The 17,506-nt window shown below is 35.2% G+C and overlaps 1 long non-coding RNA gene across 2 annotated transcripts in view; it reads right to left on the minus strand.

The window, feature by feature from the left end:
- Window positions 1-531: 531 nt before the first annotated feature.
- LOC150098800 (uncharacterized) overlaps window positions 532-17,506 on the minus strand; it is a 51,217-nt gene continuing 34,242 nt past the window's right edge. For both annotated transcript variants that reach the window (XR_016549548.1, XR_016549549.1), the window contains exons 2-3: window positions 1,798-2,139; window positions 532-881 (exon numbers count right to left, since the gene is read on the minus strand). This is a non-coding gene — a long non-coding RNA (uncharacterized LOC150098800). The remainder of the gene's footprint in view (window positions 882-1,797; window positions 2,140-17,506) is intronic.

Genomic DNA, 17,506 nt, shown 5'->3' on the forward strand with positions numbered 1-17,506 from the left:
CTGATAGTGAGCTAGAGACTATCGATGAATGACTTTTGGGGGAAGAGATTACAGCAAATAAGTGCGCCACCTCGTGGTCCTACACCCTAACAGATATACAGTATACTGTATATATCATGTTTGAAATAATGCGAGTTCTGCAGTTGAATTATTCTGAGGTGCAGAGTAAAAAAAAAAAAACGGAGTTTCTCTGAAGGAAATGATTTGTCTGTGCCAGAAAAGAGAAAACTTCGGCTTCACCCCAAGATAGTCTATCTTGGGGTGGAGCCGAAGAAAGGCTTAGAAAAAGTTCTTCAAGTCAAGCAACTAGAATCGAACCTATAAAGTGCTTTCTTTTGGATAGTGTAGCACTATGGAAGTAAATGCTGTTTCTACAGAGTTACACGGGCATCTAAAAATAAAATTTTAATTAAAAAATGAACAATAAATATTTTAATTAAAATGTGTATAATGCATAATTGAGACGAACTCTGGGCTGAGCACTGTCAAGCAGATTTAATTTATTTACGATTCTTGTAAAGCGAACAAAGCCTTCGAAATTTAAGATTCTAATTTTCTAATAAAATTCTAATACAGTTCTGATCACCTGGATTTCTTCAAGATAGTCTGTGATAAGAAAATTTATTAAACGGAACTCATAAGATTCCATCATTTTCTCCAGAATAATAACACGGATTTGGTTAAGACGATCCTTAATGTCATAAGAACGAATAACCATTTATCACCCAGAACATTTTCAATTTCTTTCATAACGATGACGCTCGTGATCAAGTCCAGTCCACTATGCCACATGGATAACACGACTATGTCAGCTGCAAACATTGGAGGAACAACACCTACTGTAATGCAACAAACTGTCTCCAACACACTTCGAAGCCATCCTATGAAGAATCAAAAAAATAAATAAATAAACAAAAATGATAACAATAAAATATTGCATTCAAGTATAGTGTCATTCAAATTTCAGCAGTAATGAATCTATTTATGAAGCATATAAATGCATTTGTTTTCGTGTTGGGTAGTCGGTTTTTCTATTTTCGGTAAGAAAAAGTGAATTTCGTAATAAAAAAAAATTTCCACCTCCGCCCGAGACCGGTTTGTTTCATTTTTTGTTGAAAAGGGCTAGAAAAAGTCCCTCGTTATTAGATGCGATACTTCAGATAGGTAATATTAGTAATGAAAGAGAGAATTGAAACTGTGCTTGAAATTTAAAATATAACGATCATGACTGAACTGTCATATTAGAAGGCCAAAGATGAAATACATCGTCGTAGTGAAAGTCCTGTCATTAAACCATTATCTGGTATATGCAGGGTGTTTCAAAAAAGAATGTCTCGATTTGAAAATTGTATATCTCTGCAACCACGCACATTGAGGTGGAGGGCACATTGAGCATTTGTAATTGTGGTGAGTGAAACTTTAGGCCTTACTTCATACTTCGTAATTTTTTTTGTAACTGTCCACATTTTATTATTAAATATAATTAGATGAAATCGGGTCATTCTTTTTGAAACACCCTGTACTGTAAAAAAATAAATATTTTAATGTGAATTTCCCACAATGAATTTCGTCTATAGACATTTGTACTTTGAGTGAGCTAAGAATCAAATACTGCGGAAACCCAAGTTCGAGAATGCACGCTAGTGTGTGTGTGTGTGTGTGTGTGTGTGTGTGTGTGTGTGTGTGTGTGTGTGTGTGTGTGTGTGTGTGTGTGTGTGTGTGTGTGTGTGTGTGTGTGTGTGTGTGTGTGTGTGTGTGTGTGTGTGTGCGCGAGAGAGAGAGAGAGAGAGATCTCACTTGTAATCTTCCATTCGGTTTTCAGTCTTGTTATAATCCAGGCCATTGTGTTTGAGAATAAAGTTATCAGGCAAGAGTACTCCAGGAAAAATAAGACGTACGTAGCAAACAATGTGGCAGGATCGGTTAGGAACCCGCAGTCAATATATTTCCAAGTTGTTTGGTTGAAGAAATCTTCAATAGAAGACGTCTCCTGAAGTGTAAGGATGTTGTTAAGTGGCCAGCTGTACGCCCACCTGTAATCACAATCGGGGACATTTTGATCTCGTTTGCCAGTAATCCAAAGACAAAACCTCTCATAAAATGATAATTGGGGCAACTCTTCAGCTTCTTTCAGATATTCTGAAATGATAATATTGATTTCAACAAGTTAACAAAAATAATCTTTCCACGAAAAAAAATATATATTTAAACTAATCAAAAATAATGCGTGATAGAACGAAGAAATCGAAACCATTTACTTTTCACTTACCATATTCACCTGGCCTGATCCTTAATGCTGATTCAATATACAGAAAAGAAACAGCACAGTACAAAATAGTGTACATCACGAATGCCGCAGTACGCATTTTTATATTCAATTTTCTATTAAAACAACATTTTACAATAGTCAAAACCACCACATACAGATTCGCGTGTAGTAATTTTCTTTCTGGTGCAATATTTAGCAGTCTTTCAATGCATCATCGTTTTCCATTTGACTTTATGACGTCACAAGTACCTACTCTAATTGTTGGATGTCATTTGCAAAACACATGCTGAAATATACAAATATTTTATTCTATAATTAACGTATTTTGAAATTGACATTGTTAACAGTCTGTTTTTTTTTTTTTTTTTTTCGCAAATGATTTTTCGGATTTGAAATACACATTTTCAGTAAATCGTGTCTTGATTTGTTGTGAAGAATCGTCTGTTCTTCTGTTTAAATGTATTCATTTATAATGAAATAAACAAATAGCAGACAAAAAAAAAAACTTGATGGTTGAAATGAATACATTGTCTGCTTCAAAGTTTCTTTATTTCGCAACCAGTTTTGAATTTTAGATACTTTTTCATTATTATTTTCAACTGAAAGTTATCTACTAAGTTATTATTGTTTCACTTTGCATATAGGCTGCACTATAATCAACAAGTAAGTAATAAATCAATATGGGTAGCAGAGTAGATATCGACATTGTTCGTGGGATACCAGAGGCAGACAATTGAAAAGAATGAAGACAAGAGGAGGTAAAAAATGAAGTTGAAAGCATCAAGAAATGACAGATGGAGACAAGTTGTAACAAGGAAGCAGTGCATAGGAGAAAGAAGTTTTCCTAGTATCTAGAAAAACCGATAAAACTGTTATCGAACGGCACAGAAACATTGAAATCTTGGATGTGATGGCAGCGTTGGTCTTGCGGCATACCATCACTTTTGCTAGGGATTACGTTCATGGCTCTTGATTTCAAATAGCGTGAATGGAACAGCCATATTCGGTACAAAGGTTAGGTGCTGTCATCTAACGGCTATAACTGGAATTATAAAAAAAAATTAAAATCTTATTTTATATATAATATAATAACACACACACACACACACACACACACACATGCACAATATTATGCGTATTTTCATCTCTCTTTCTTTCCAGACAAGTAACATGTGATAGACACATTTCCTTAATGATAATAATAGTCATCCGATAGATTGCGTAAAATTCAATAGTGTGGGGGGAAAGGGCTTTTTCCCCCTCACGGTGAGGGAAAAAAAGACTTTTCCCCCCTATTGGGAATCTTTATTTATTATCCACTCCCCTAACTTCATATATCGCGTTAATCATATTTATTTTAGCATTGAGTTTAAAAATCGTGTCAATAGTTTGAACAAATCGGAGGTAAAATCAATAAAAGTGCCATCAATCATTGTTTTTACAGTGGAACTCATCAGGGGGGAGGGGGAAATGAAATACAGCAAGTTGTCATATGCCAGAATTACTAATCTCTCCATTTAAGTGATGCTTGACACGTTGCTTTTTGCGCCCTCACGCGGATGAAAGTTTAAACCAATAAATGAAAGAATAGATCATTAACCAAATGTGCTATGGATACTGAAATTAACATTTTTATTTATTTTCGTTTGTCAGTTTTTCTTAGGAAAGCTGTGTTGATTTCTTGCGTCTGAATTGAAGTTGAAATTTAGGAAACTGACTAATTTGATTACTTTTACTGTCACATTTATTGTGAATAAAATCTTCAAGCAAATTTCAAGAATAAAAACATCAAATGGACTAAAGACCGTAATTTTTTTATTATTATTATTTGACATCCATCCACAACAGTTGTAAAACCTGTAGACAGTGCATCCGTTTATAAGTGAACGGGAATTTGTCTTATGGATCAAATGAGAAAAATGCTCATTTAAAAAAGTATAATTAAACAAACAATAGTATAGAAAAACTGAATTTAAGAAAGCGTGATTGTCAAAAGAAAATATTTTTTTTAAAAAAAGCACAGAACTTTTTTTAATCTATTCTCATCTAGCTGGATACTCACTAAGCTGTTAGTTTAGCATAAGCTATTGTTTCATTGGAGTTATTTTAGGATTCAGAGCCTTTTTAAGAGCTGTTATTTATTTATTTATTTTTATTTTTTAGTCGAAAGAAAGTTAGCAAGGCTCATTCAGTTTCATCCCACAAAATACGTGAACGGGCCTGAAGACCACAATCTATTAATAGACAAAATACTTCTGCTTTGGCAATCCATCTCAAACCGATTATGTCTGTATGAGTTTTTAAAAAAACAATTAAATAAATAAATACATAAAATATCCATTTAGCCATTTATCTGCTTATCTTCTTTTTTCACCTAAATTACGATGGTTCAGCGACTCACCAATAGATGGCGCTCTTACTTTCCGTCCTTGACAATTTACATCTAGTATTCATACAGATAAATATTTAATAGTAGAAAAAGAGATAGTTCGTTGTTTCACCACTAGATGACAGTGGCTTTAAAATAGAACAATCCGTACACAAACTGAGAGATTTTCGCACTGCTTAATTAAAATACCTTAAGTGTGTACTTCAGCAAGCCAACCTCTCTTTTGCATTTCACAGGTGTAATAGTTCTACTGTAGCACTCTAGGGCGGCGCAATCATCTTTCGCTTTCCAACCGATTTATATAAATATTAAGGAATATGTGAACACCATCATCGGAGCGAGTCTATTGAAACAGTATTTTGTGATGTTAGGCTGTAAATGTAGGTGGTGGTGAAAGATGCATACTACTGTCAATTACGACATTCGAATTCCGTACGAAGGATTGCCCCTTTTTTCTTCTTTATGACCCTTTTTCTCCGCATGCGGCAACTTTGCACTGGAAGTGGTAAAAATGGCCTTTTTGTTTGCACTAAGTACGCTCGCGAAAGAGAGAAGTTAGCAATGGAAGTGTTGGCTCAATGCCAGACACTGTTTCAACGTAGCACTTACACTCTTAAAACCCCAACCGCTATTTTTCAGCTCTCATCCATCCAAGTTCTTAACGTAACCAATAACAAGCTAACGTTATCTGTCTCTTTCTTACACTCATAGATCACCATAGAAGTTTCCTGGGCTGCAAAATGTCAAGTACGCTCAAACAAACATCTTCGGAACAAACATAGATGAAAAAAAGGTTACGCAAGAAGGCGAGGGTGGAGAGTTTTGAATAGGTTTTAATGGAGGAAAAAGAAAAACAAGAAAAAAAAAACGTGATCAAGCACCGTACAGATAGATGCTATAATGGTCTGCGATACCTCTCAAAAATCGACACCAGAGGGAGCTAGTGTGTCAGCGTTGTAGTGAAACTAGTTTCTCTAAAATGCAGGATCAGCAAATGTCAACATTCGACGCCAGGGGGGCGCTACCGTCTTGGTAGGAGTGGATTTTTTCCCCAGGATGTGGTATAAAAAAGAGTGTGACATTCGACAACAGAGGGAGCTAGTATCGTAGGAAGACGTACTCATCTATGATAGTTTTCGTGCTTCGGCATTTGTCATCACTTTCCTGGGCAGACAACCTTATTACGATTACATGTCTGAGTTCTGCACGCCTTTAACTTCCTCCAGGAAGTTACCTCCACGCAAATATTACATATTTTTTCTTCCCCTCTCCCCTTCTAATGATTACTTTCGTGTCGTTAGTGTAACGATTATACTCGGAAAATCGGAACTGGAATGCTTGCTAGCGTTGCTGATAAGTTCCGTCTCCTACCAAACTTCACCCCACCCTAACTTTCTTCTACACGTTCGCTGCTAATTATCCAAATGCAATAATAGCGAGCTAATTGGCTCTTGCATTGTTCACTGAGTCAAATGGTAATATTCAAAAATTAATTGCAGGAAAATCGAGTGTTTTTCTCTCATTAGAATCCATTTTTGAGAGCCTCGTTTAACGCAAATAGTTTGATTTTCTTTTTTACACGTCCTTTTCTTCCGTAATTCTCTCTCTCTCTCTCTCTCTCTCTGTTACAACTAACTGCAAATACATTTAATCAGGTGATTTTAATTCAATAAAAAATTCGCTTGCCAGTAATTTTTTAATTTCGTAGTCATTTTAATTCGAATGCGAAACTAAAGTTGCTAAATGTAAAAAAAACAAAAAAAAACAGACGGATGTGTGTTTAATTCTTGAAACAGGTTTTGTTTTGTATGGCAACATCTTCTCGCTAGTACTTTGGCACAAAAAAAAAAAAAAAAAATCCAACACAATACCTCCTGTTATGTCAATAGTTACCTAAACAAGAGAAACTTCGTCACGATCCCGTCGATATGTTTCGTGTTTAGAGATTTGAATCCCATTGTAGGTGAATTGCTTTTAGTACGATCTTTATCAAATGAGACTGAGCCAATTTCAAATTGAGGTAGAAGGAGCTCAGGTTTTGAGGTTCAGATTCAGAGTTATCCTTAGACAGATAAATCAGTCTAAGGATAACTAAATTAAGAAAAACAGAAGTATCAAAGTGTTGAGAATAGCTGGCTAAGGATTCCATAATTACTTGGGGGAGTTCTGCTTTTCGCTCACGAATTCCGACACCCATTTCATAATCACATTCTTGTCGTAACTTTTTTTGTTATGCCAGCCTGGGTTGGTCGAGTGGTTAGCGTATCCGCTCTCCCCCAAAAGGCTGCGAGTTCGAGTCCCGCTGTGGACATGGATGTTTCTGATTGTCTGTGGAAATACTAGTGGTTAGTGGTAGATGGCGTTGGTGTAATTGCGGTCAGTTGGTGGATTGTGAGTGGTAGAAACCCGAGTTGTAGAGCAGGTGCCCTCCCTAGATGAGTCTTTGGACTCCCTGGAGGTGACTAATAATAATAATATTCATAAATAGACATCAACTTGGCTTTTTACTGGGTAGCGTATATTTCAAATCTCACGAATAATGATGAATATCTATTTGTTTGTTGATTGGTATTCCTCTCCAAATTCTACAAGCCAACTAGCACTTGGTAAAAAAAAAAAAAAAATAATAATAATAATAGTAATAAAATGAAGTAAGTCGCAGTAAAATATTAGTATGCAATATGAAGCGGGCAGAGCCTGAAGTCAATTTATATAAAATTAGAAAAAAAAAAATTATTGGAGTGAGATTTAGTTTTCTCGACATCCCGGGTTCGAAAAACTAATAATGTATTATTAGGTTAACGTTATCCCATAAAGAAACTTATTATAGCGACAGAATTGTTACTTCTTTCTCGGATGGATGCAGCCAAAAAAAAAAAAAAAAAAACTCCCTGTCCTACAAATTCTGGATATTCTTCCATTAGTAATTGGACTTGACATAATCTTCAACTGTATCATCACGGAACATTTCCAAACTAGCCTGTCTATGTAACAATCTACTTACTGCCACAAACAAACAAAAAAGACGATTATGTCACATGAATGCTGCTTTTGTTAACATTGAACTATCGTCTGTTCAGCATTTATCATATATGCTTAGAATAATTACAGATTATTATTTTGAAGGATCCAAGAATATCGCTAAATGTAATTTTTGTAATACCGAATTGACGTTTAATTGGTCATTGGTAACCCTTCTGATTTGAGTTGATAGTAGCGCCCCCTAACGGAACTCTCGTAACCTTGCAAGTACGAATTGAGAAAATGAAAGTGAAGTAGAATTACTATTTTTTTTTTTTTCTTCTTCGTTTCTTGTTTTTGGCCCCGATTATTCGGACCTCTTTTTTGGAATTCTACCGCCCCATTCTTGTTGTAGAGAGATTAATGATCAAAATACGCGTCCAAGGGCTCGTTAGCAGTCATATTTTCCGTAACCTGTGACATTTCCGGACGCTGTTCAAAGATTGCAAGAGATCGAATTACCTCCAACTAGCTACCTGCTTTGGCTGCGTCATAACATGGAAGGTTTACCTAATTAACTTGGCCATCGTTATTTTATTGAGCCTTAGTCATTTAGTTTGAGGATATTTGTTATCCTGTTACATTACCATCACACTCAGCAGTGGCTTTGTGCAAACTTTAATGACAGAAACATTGGAAATGCACCCATTAATAATAACACGAAAGCTTCTCTGCTGCTTCCATCATCATCGCAGCAACAAATCGCTTTATAGTTGAGTCATTAATATACGATGCTCTTTGGGCCGATTCTGCATTTAATATTTGCTATAAAATAAAATCACAGCTCGTCAAAATTCGTGCATTAGTTCGAACAACCACCGACAGGAGTCTACCCAAATAATTGTTATTCGTAATTTTACTGTGGGCAATAAAAAAACTCATTTCTGTTTTCTTTATCATAAGCTAACATATATAATAACAAATATGTCCTATTCCGGAAGAGAATGAACAAATCTATTAATATTTATATATGTATCGGAGTAGATTGAAAGTGATGTCGTTACCATAGTAACGAAAGGAGAAAGGATGCCACAAGTGAAAAAAAAAAACTCGGCTACTGACAGCCATAAACTAAGGGAATGAATAGGGAAAATGTGGTCACAGACTTCAATATATACTCATCAATCATACTGGAGTCGGTAGTACGACCTCTAGCGGAACAATGTGAAACAAATTGGTTGCGAGAAAAAAGTGCAAAAACAACAGCACAAGAGAATAGATTAGAAATAGGTGGGGGGGGGGGAAGGAGATAATATATAAATTTTTCAGAAAATAAAACATCTATTTTCTCCAGTATCAGTTTACATTAAGATTGTTTTTATAGCTAAACCAGTAAACACTTCATTTTGAAATTCCTAGACTGAACAACAACAACAACAACACAGACAACATTATGAGACATATCGATCAGATAGTACAAACAAATTCGTTGTTCAATAACAGGATTACTTCTGTATTATATTACGGAATAAAAAATAAAGATTATAATAAAAATGTTTGTTTAAATTGCTTTACCGTATATGTAATGTAGCTATTGTTGCTCTGTTCCGTATCAGCCTTTTTTTTTTTTTTTTGAAAATTTTGTAATTTATATTTATAAATAAATATAAGCAAAATGTAATGATACTTGTATTAAATTTAATTATATTAGTATGATATGAAATGTTAAAACATGTGTTTCTGTATTTTTGAAATTCTAGAAAAATGGGAAATTTCAGAACAAATAAAATACAAATAATATTCAATTACACGTGCCAAATATTATATCTAAACTAGGGAGACTACGCCCCCCTGGCGCCTATCCCCCCCCCTCTGTGTTCCGGACTGGTAGGCCGGTTCTCCTTGAATTCTGATGACTCGAATTTGGAAGACACAGGGTTTTGAACCCTCAGGGTAGCCCCTGAGTTTCAAAACGTGACATAAAAAGGCTTATCATTTTATTTTATTTATATATATATCATTTTTTCAAATTTCTGAAAATATTTTGAAAAATTTTAAATTCTGAATTCTAATTAGCATATTGTTATTTCGTTACATTATTATTTCTAAGAAAAATAAAATAAATTTTATGAAAAAATCATGTAAAGAAAGTGTGCACTTCCGTTCCTGTACATATCAGACAAAATTGCCAGTTTTCTGTTCTACTTGTATTCGCTATTACAATATATGAAGCACAAAATAATGGAAAGAAAAGTGGAAAAACAATGCCAAATATACATAATCATCTGTGGTGTAATATACATTACAAAACAATATTTACATAAGACTCTCGAAGAAGACTACGAAGTTTTATAGTTAGGCACCAGATGGCGCAAGAAAATTACATATTAAAGTACATTAAAGCTGTATGATACCAAAAGAGAAGAGAGAAATAAGCAAGGAAATTGATTGATGAGCTTAATGTGAAGATTACTTATCCGTCACTTTGAAATCGATTATGAAAGGTAGAGAAACGATAACATTCAACCCACCATACAAGATGCTGATCATTAAATGACACTTCACTGCGATGCTATTCGGATAATTAGATCTTCATGGGTGAGACCAACTTTTGTTTATAAATCATTACTCTATCAAGAAGAAATACATCAACACACGTCTCGATCGACTTTTTTTTTTTTTTTTTTTTTTTTGTTTACGAGCAGATAACGCAAAGAATTTGAATGACAAAAGAGCTTGAAAGTAACCACAGAAATATATATATACGTATATGTAGAAAGTTTTTTTTTTACCTTGGGTATAATATACTTAAAGATACCAAACTATTTTAAATATAAACCTGGTTTTAATCCATTTCCCAAGTAAGCAAACAGACAAGAAAGTCAAGTTTGCGCCTGCAAGTGTTGCAAGTCTAGCTGATCCTGTACGTAGTACAAGACCAAGGCAACTCGTGGTAAAGGTAGGTTAAGCTCTGATCACTGTTCTTAATATTTACCCTTAATGCAAAGCACATCTCCTGGAGGGGATGCATGATGCTATGTATTAAAGGCAAGGGGCCACTACCCAGACCGGTTTCGACCTTTATTGAGGTCTCATCAGTGGGAGCCAGACTAAGAAATACTAAGTTTTAAGTAATACAGAGCTTATAAATATTTTACCAACACAAGTTACTTGTCTGTTTGCTTACTTGGGAAATGGAGTAAACAAAACCAGGTTTATATTTAAAATAGCTGGCATCTTTAACATATATTATACCCAAGGTAAAAAACTTTCTACATCTATCTCTCATCCTGATATTTTTATTTAATAAGGTCAAAGCACCTTATGGTAACTTGTGTTACCATAAGGTGCTTTGTATCTATATAAATAGTAAGATATTTATAAGCTCTGTATTACTTAAAACTTAGTATTTCTAGCCTGGCTCCCACTGATGAGACCTCGATAGGGGTCGGAACTGGTGGGGACTGGCTTTGAACGGCTCTGCTTGGGAATAGGTTTTTGCCTGTCTCTGAGTAGGGCCACCGCTGAGATTATGGCTAGTGGTAGGGTTAGTCTGCCACTAGGTAGAGCCAACGCTGAGAAGTTCTTCTCAGTGACGGGGTGAGCCTGTCACTGAGTGGAACAACGCTGAGTTGGACGGTCTTTCGACCACTATGGAGTGGTCTAGGGATCGTCCTAATTTTTAGAGAGGTCTTTACTTAAATTCACTTCAATAAAGGTCGAAACCAGTCTGGGTAGTGGCCCCTTGCCTTGAATACAAAACATCATACATCTCCTCCAGGAGATGTGCTTTGCATTAAGGGTAAATATTAAGAATAGTGATCAGAGCATATTCTACCTTTACCACGAGTTGCCCTGGTCTTGCACTACGTGCAGGATCAGCTAGACTTGCAACACTTGCAAGCGCAAACTTGACTGACTAGTCTGTTTACTTACTTGGGAAATGGAGTAAATAAAACCAGGTTTATATTTAAAATAGCTTGGTATCTTTAACATATATTATACCCAAGGTAAAAAAAAACTTTCTACACACACACACACACACACATATATATATATATATATATATATATATATCAGAGAATTTGGACCCGAATGGCGAATTGAGGTCATGACCTGTCCAATATGTGGTTTATAGCTGTTATCACTTCCGATCGCTGGGATATATATACAAACAAATGGAGATATGTAGCAGCTGTTGAGCAGTACGACTTGTACTGCTAACGTAATTGTACTCTTCCTTTCTCCTAGTAGCTACGCATGCGCAAAAGTGTATTCTCTGGCTAGTTGGTCTATTTTGCGAGATGAAAAGCCCGAGTTTGTTTGCACTTCAAACACACCTTCATTTGAAAAGTACTTAGATTCTTCACGTTCTACAAGGGATTCGAAAACACAGGTATTTCTCCAACCAAAGGAGCAACACTCAAATGATCTTGTGACAAAATAGTAGGTTTTCAGGCGTAGAAGACATCATTTTTCGGTGTTTCCGGAGTTTTTTTTTTTTTGTGTGTGTGTGTACTGCTAAAGAGCCAGACCGGGACATTCGCTACTAATAGAATTGATTTGACTGTATGTGATGTATTTATTGTTGTCATTTCTAAGATATATATATATATATATATATATATATATATATATATATATATATATATATATATATATATATATATATATATATATATATATATGGATGGTTTTCTAATCTCTTTGTTAAATTCTGTTACTAAAATGTGATTTAAATCAAAAATCGGATCTAAGATGTTTATAGAAGCTTGAAGCAACTTCCACAATATACTGGGAACAGTACATTGACAATAGGAGGAGGATTTCTGCTTTGTACAGTATTAGCAGTAGAGAAATACTGCCTAAAGTGGAAAGAGAAAGCCCAGCTTTTCGGATACTGAGGCAGTTAGAGGTAGCATATGCTTATGCCATCTGTAACGAGAAATCTGTTGTTATTGATACTTGAAGGAAAGAGAGAGAGAGAGGGGGGGGGAGAGGGTGATCCCTTCTTGGTTTAAAAGCAAGATAAATTCTAATATAAGATGACATAAAGTTCTTTTTGTTTTCTTTAAATAAATAAAGACAAAAGGAAGTATCATTTTTCTTTGTTATATTTGTTTTGTTTTTCACAGGTATGAAAAAGATTAAAACTGAGTAGATTCCCTCACCCCCCCCCCTCACTGGATCAACATTTAAGCGTCCAATACATATTGTTACAGTCTTTGGTTTGCAGTTCAAAACACTTCAGAAATGATACGTTAAAAGTATTGCCTGTCTGCAAAACTGGAAATATGGTGGGATATTTGTGTGTGGGGGGGGGGGAGTCGCTGCCAGCGGATAAGGAAAACAGCGAGCTTCCCCCCCCCATTCTTGACGAAATTGGAAGATTAAAAAAGTCATCATTAATTGTAGTAGATAACCTACGAAGATACACAATGTTCAGGATGATGGTTTTTTTTGGGGGGGGTGGTGTTCCAGGCTTTATCAAAATGCCTTACAAATATTGATATCAGCAATGGAGACGAAAATATCTTCTGGGTGATTAATTATTGTCGAGCATGGTTCACTATGAAACCTAGATTACGAGGGGGAAAATCTGGAACGTTCTGATAAACACCTACAACAAAAATAATGTTAAAGCAATTGATATAACCATAAGAAAAAACATATCTTAAAACCCGTTAATAAGAAGTCATAAAATTAATTAATTTTTATTCTAGGTGTGTTTATCAAAACTGTCCAGAACCTCCCCCCTCGTAAGTTTTTAAAACTTCAAAATCATTTTGATAAATATGTTTTTTTTAGATTGAGTGTTCATAAATAAGCATGGAAGGGACTACCTTTTTCCATATTTTGATACAACGATTATAAATTTATGCTCTAAGGGTATATCGATAAGATAAGCGTACATCGCACGCTTATCTGCTTACTGGTGGCCTGAAATGACATGAAAAAGTTTCATATTTGGTTTCTAGAGTACGACTTCCCAATTATTGTAGCTCTTAGTCCATCTATTGATGATGTGCTATAGGTTAATACCCTTTTGCGAGTACAATTCACATAAATATCTAATAAAAGCACGCAAAAGTGTAAATAAATATTGGGACAGCATTGTATACGCTATTAGGGTCTATATAATTCAGGGTTCGCTGAAGAACCCTAAATTACACATACCCTAATAGCGTATCGATTAGCCTTTGGCCATAATCACACTTTCACCCCCCCCCGTATAAATATTCTCCACTAGTTTGGGACAGTATGAGACAGGCATTTTGAACCATTCTTCCTTCCACGTTATCCCATGTGTTGGATACATTGTCTCCGTACCAGTATGTTCCAGTTCATCAACAAAGTATTCTACTGGATTGAAATCAGTACTCTACATAAGCCAGTCGACGTTTGCATTAAAGTTTTTTTTTTTTTTTTTCAAAATCGTATCACTATAGCACATTCGGTATAACAGGGTCTTTGTAATGTTGAACGAAACATCGATCCGTTCCATAAAACCCGTAAAAAGTATTACATTATTTAGAAATCTTGCACATCCATATTGCACATACAAAGTTTGAATGTTATCCCAAAGATGGAAAGAAAGGCTGGAACTTAGTGGCATAGAAAAGTTCAAGATAGAAATGAATGAAGGATTTTTAGGAGAGGGGCGGGGGCTTTGTCCAACAGAGACAGAAAATGGCTGATGAAGTTGTATCTGTCTACCGCTGAGCCTTATAATATGAAGTTTAGGATGGAGGAAGAATGAATATGAAGATGCGTAATATAAAGTTAGGGATGGACAGAATTCTAAAACCAAAAGAGAGTGTTCCGATACTTATGTCAACATAGTGTATATTGTACTTCATACTAAAATATGTGCATCGATCCTAAATGAACAAACAAATTCGGATTCCCATAAGATATTGGAACACTAATACATGTACCGTAGTTTTTTATTTTTATTTTTTTCTGAAACTATTTTTAGGTAGTCGGTATCCGGTTGACAGCTTCTACTCATCTTAGTAAATCTAGCTAACCAGATGATGGATGTTTTTTTAAGTGGCAGTTCTAGATATTTGACCCACCTGGGTCAAATATCTAGAACTGCTTCTTTAGTGTGTAATATCAACCAGAAATGTGCGCCTTAGAAAAAAAAAGAAAAAAAAAAAAACATCTCACATTTTGGAAATTACCAGTAATCCTTATGGTGTGTTGCATAAAAAAATAAAAAAGCGGTGGTGATATCACATTATGACGTCACTTCCGGAAAAAGGCACATGAGCTAAAAGCACTTGGGGGGTTGTACGTAAGAACGAATAAACGACTTTAATCGGTGCTTACTCCTTAACTAAAAAACTGCCCCTTAAAATACTTGATACATCTGCAGGAAAAATAACCCTTCCCTCCCCAACTCATTCACTGTAGAGAGTTCTGTAGGTCCAATAACCTTTAGTATTTGGAATTACCGTTGAGAAAAAAAGAACACCAAACTCATCAAATATTTTCCGTTGGTATTCAAATATTGCTGCTTCAGCACGCTGTTATTGGCTTGCTTTTACTAAATAGGCACATCAACACATCGCTCTACTACAGTATTTTGTTTCAGTTTCCTATACCAATCGATGGCACCCACTGGCGGCAAAAATTTGAACTACACCTCACAGAAACAACAACAAAAATAAACAATTGAAACAGATTGATTGTTATCTGCACATTTCGTGTAAATTTCTAAAGGCCATACTGATAAAGTCACATCACACACTTCGATCAAAAGTTCAAAGCTTTTCTCTTTAGCACTTTATCCTGATATTTTAAAAGAATTAATTGAATTATTTTTTGAAGGTGTTGTATAGTTAATTATCCCACATAACGATATCTCGTTGGTTTCAAATTACAGGATGTTATTATCTAGCTATAGTTTCTCACCGCAACACAGGTTAAGCCATACACACACACACACACACACACACACACATATGCAGACATCCGGGACACTAGGTAGGATTTCCATTTGCGTTAACACATGCGAACGATTATCACAAGATAATGTTCCATCTCACGAACAGATTACGAGAGAGAGAAGGAAGAACTGCAAAAAGAGAAAGAAAAAAAAAGAGAAAAATAAAAAAGGAAGGAATTACAGACAAAAAGAAAAAAAAGAAATAAAATCCCGATCCCAGAGAGATCATAAAAGTAACTACAAAAAGAATAAGAAAGAAAGAAATGATAGAAGGAAAAAAAAAACGAAAGAGAGAGAAAGAATTAATATTAATAATATTTTCTATCAAGACTTTTCCAAAGTCTGAATGCCTTGTTTATATAATTCGAAAACTTTATCTTCTGCTGAATGACAATGTGCATACATCGGAACTATGTTTGGAAACGCACACCCGCCCAACTGCGAGCTTTTCAACGTTACGAAGCCACCCAGCAGTCCTCAGTTACAAAGACTGCGTCTACAGGAAGCAATTTGCGAAATTAAACTTTTAGAAATGCCAAACCCAGAATAGAAAAATAGAAATATGACACCACTGGCACTTGTAACTGCTTTTGTTAACCGAAGTGTTTTCCAACACCCCACAATATCTGTTTGTATCGTTACAGCCCAGTAATATTATCGCTTTAATATCCACTCATCTCCGTTTTTTGTTATTATGCAAAAAGGTTTTTTTTTTCCTCTTTCTTGTAACTACTGTGAAGTCAATAAACTATTTGGACGCATGCGTAATAAAGAAATTGTCCATTTCTGTTTGGAATTTCATATCTGCTCCAGATCGTGCACCAATAGTCGCGTGCTGTCGATTTCATTCACTGCTCACTTTCTAAGAACAATTGGCACGTGACAGGAATTTACTTTCACGCGGCGTGTTTTTGGTGAAATGGACTATAAACAAGTTTCTAAATATTGCGGTAAAAGCCAAAAAAAAAAAAAAAAAAACTTACATTTTAACAGGAAATGCTGCGCTAAAGAAAATCCACGAACTAATGGGTTAATATGAGTTTATTAAAAAATGTATGTACATTCCTATCTGAAGAATCTTTTTTTTTTTCTTGAGAAACTTTCTTCCCTCCCTCCCAACAGAACACAAAAACTCTTCATCTCTTTAACATTGCTGCAGGCAAACCTTTCCAAATTTTCTTTTGCTATTTTTTATGCTTTTTTTTTTTTATCTTGGTCGAGAATTGTTTCTATCGCCTCTCAGCATCTTTTGCTCTCACTTACAAAAATTCCAAGCGTGCTTTGATCAGCGCGCCCTCTGTCGGTGAACGAATGTCTCTGTACGTGGAAGACAAAGAAGTGTTTGTTTCGTTTCTGGAAACGCTGTTTTTTTCTTTCTTAGGTAATAAATTTACTTCGATCTGGCATTCCTTGCTTAGTCTTGTAAATAAACTGTTGCTTCGTTTCAGTGAAAAGACATTATTGACTCCGTTTCTTTATGAGCTTCTTTCTTTGTCTTGTCTGCCAGTGTTATTGATTCTCTAACCGGTTTCCTTCGTTATGTGCATCTTTGCCAGCTTTCTTCATTTCTTCGCCATGGTTCATTGACTCTCTTCTATTTCTAACACAATAGAGGCAGACACCTCTTTTTTTTTTTTTTTACTTTTTTTTTTTCGTTCAGTATCGAATAAAAGTTGTAGTTACATTAATGGATGACAGATGGCAGCACACGAGACAACGTGCGGATTTTGAAATGAACAATTCTTTTTGAGAAGTAGGTCGACATTAGGGTTAATACATCTGATTAACTGCCCTAGAACTATTCTTTCTTTTAATTAAAAAAACTTTGGAATTTAAATGGAATCTATTTGGTCCTTCTTAAAGAGTCTATGGAGTAGTTTATGACTATTTGTCACTTTAAACTGGCACTGGCTTAATCAGACCTTGGCAACGA

The sequence above is a fragment of the Typopeltis vanoorti genome, chromosome 15 (genome assembly GCF_054136105.1).
Source record: "Typopeltis vanoorti isolate ZY-2024b chromosome 15, IOZ_Tvanoo_1.0, whole genome shotgun sequence".
NCBI lineage: Eukaryota > Metazoa > Arthropoda > Arachnida > Uropygi > Thelyphonidae > Typopeltis > Typopeltis vanoorti.